Source organism: Zeus faber (genome assembly GCF_960531495.2).
Source record: "Zeus faber genome assembly, chromosome: 2".
Classification (NCBI taxonomy): domain Eukaryota; kingdom Metazoa; phylum Chordata; class Actinopteri; order Zeiformes; family Zeidae; genus Zeus; species Zeus faber.
In genome coordinates this window covers 51,973,152-51,975,651 of record NC_137189.1, presented here as the reverse complement: position 1 = coordinate 51,975,651, position 2,500 = coordinate 51,973,152, and positions in this window count along the sequence as shown.

The window sequence follows — 2,500 nt, the reverse complement described above, 5'->3', positions numbered from 1 at the left end:
TACAAAATAGTATTTAATAGCTTATAAAATCATATCATATTGTAATACAGTATATAATATTCGAGGATGGGGGGATGATAGAGGAATGATGGAGGGATGATGGAGGAATAATGGAGGAGTGAAAGAGGAATGGAGGGTTGATTGATGAATGATGGAGGGATGATGGAGGCTAAACTACTGTTTACAGACTGTTTCAAACTATATCACTTCATCAATACCAGATGGTGGTGAAGCGTAGGTGGACTCCACCTCTCCTCTCTCTCCCCCTCCCCCCCCCCCCTCTCTCTCTATCTCCCTGCCTGTCTACCTCTCTCTCCACCCTCTCTCCCTCTATCTCCCTGCCTGTCTACCTCTCTCTCCACCCTCTCTCCCTCTATCTCCCTGCCTGTCTACCTCTCTCTCCACCCTCTCTCCCTCTATCTCCCTGCCTGTCTACCTCTCTCTCCACCCTCTCTCTCTATCTCCCTGCCTGTCTACCTCTCTCTCCACCCTCTCTCCCTCTATCTCCCTGCCTGTCTACCTCTCTCTCTCCACCCTCTCTCTCCACCTTCTCTCTCCCTCTATCTCCCTGCCTGTCTACCTCTCTCTCCACCCTCTCTCCCTCTATCTCCCTGCCTGTCTACCTCTCTCTCCACCCTCTCTCCCTCTATCTCCCTGCCTGTCTACCTCTCTCTCTCCACCCTCTCTCTCCACCTTCTCTCTCTCTCTATCTCCCTGCCTGTCTACCTATCTCTCCACCCTCTCTCCTTCTCTCCCTCTCTCTCTCTGTGTATGAATAAAGGGATATTCCAATTCCTGACCAATCAGACAGACAGACAGATATACAGGTATAGTAACTTAACGTATTTTAATTATAAACATTATATTTTACTTTTAGGGATTTGAGTAGAATTATAGGTTGTTCCAACACTGTAGTGCTACTTAACTGTAGTACAGTAGGACTACAGTACAGTAGTAAGGTAGGACTACATTACTGTGGTAAGGTATGACTACTGTACTAAATTACTGTAGTCCTACAGTCCTGCAGTCCTACTGAAGTACTACAGTCCTACTGTAGTCCTACCTACTGTAGTCATACAGTACTGTAGTACATTAGGACTACTGTACTAGGAAAGTACCATAATACAGTAGACTACAGTAGCAGCACTGTAGTACAGTAGTCTTATTGTAGTCCTACAGTACTGTAGCACATTAGTAGTCCTAATGTACTACTGACTACTGAACTGTGGTCCTACAGTTCTCCTCATCCTCCTCATCCTACTCATCCTATTCATCCTCATCATCCTCATCAACAACCAGAACAACAACCAGAACAAGAACCAGAACAAGAGCCAGAACAACAACCACAACAACAACAACCACAACAAGACCCAGAAAAAGAACCAGAATTAGACCCAGAACAAGAACCAGAACAAGAACCACAGCAAGAACCAGAATAACAACCGGAACAACAACCAGAACAACAACCAGAACAACCGGAATCGAAATAACAACCATCAAACAGACAAAGGGGCCAGGTGAAAAAGCAGTTTGTACCGGGCTGCAGCGGCTCCTGCTCCGGGTTCACATGCGACTCCTGCGGCTCCTGCCGCGCGGCTCCATCATGGATCCTGGAGCTGCAGCGGCGCTTCCCTCTCCCGCAGCCCGACGCAGCGCGCACCTCGGCCCGCAGAGCGGAGCGGCGCCGCGGCGGTTCAGCACCACGGACAGCGACAGCAGGAATCAAGAGGAACCTGATGGAGAGATGGAGGATCCTCTCCTGCTCCACCCGTCGTCTGTCAGCCGGAGATCTGCAGCCCCCTCTCTCTCCCTGTCTCTCTCTCTCTCTCTCTCCCTCTCTCTCCCTGTCTCTCTCTCTCTCTCTCTCTCTGCCTGTCTCTCTCTCTCTCTCTCTCCCTGTCTCTCTCTGTCTCCCTGTCTCTCTCGCTCTCTCTCTCTCTCTCTCTTTCTCTCTCTCTCTCTCCCTGTGTCTCTCTCCCTCTCTCTCCCTGTCTCTCTCTCTCTCTCTCTCTCTGCCTGTCTCTCTCTCTCTCTCTCTCCCTGTGTGTGTCTCTCTCTCTCTCTCTCCCTGTCTCTCTCTGTCTCCCTGTCTCTCTCTCTCTCTCTCTCTCTCTCTCTCCCTGTGTGTGTGTGTCTCTCTCTCTGCCCCCCCCCCTTCTCTCCACTCTGTAACCACTTGCAGTGTATGTATGTGTGTGTGCGCGTGCACGTGTCAGTGACGCGGGTCGGGCCATGCCTTCAGTGCTGGAGAATGGAATGAGAGAGAGAGAGGGGGGGGGGGGGTGGATAAGCAGACAGACTGCAGCAGAGCACCTACCTCTCCTCCTCTTCCTCCTCTTCCTCCTCCCCTCCTCCCCTCCTCTTCCTCCTCTTCCTCCTCTCCTTTGCCCCTGTCTCCTCTATTCTCTCTAGACGTGCACGAAATAACCTCGAGCAGGAGGAGGCGTAGAGACGCTCCTCGAATCTGAAAGGATGAAAACACCATCCCTCCATCTCTCAT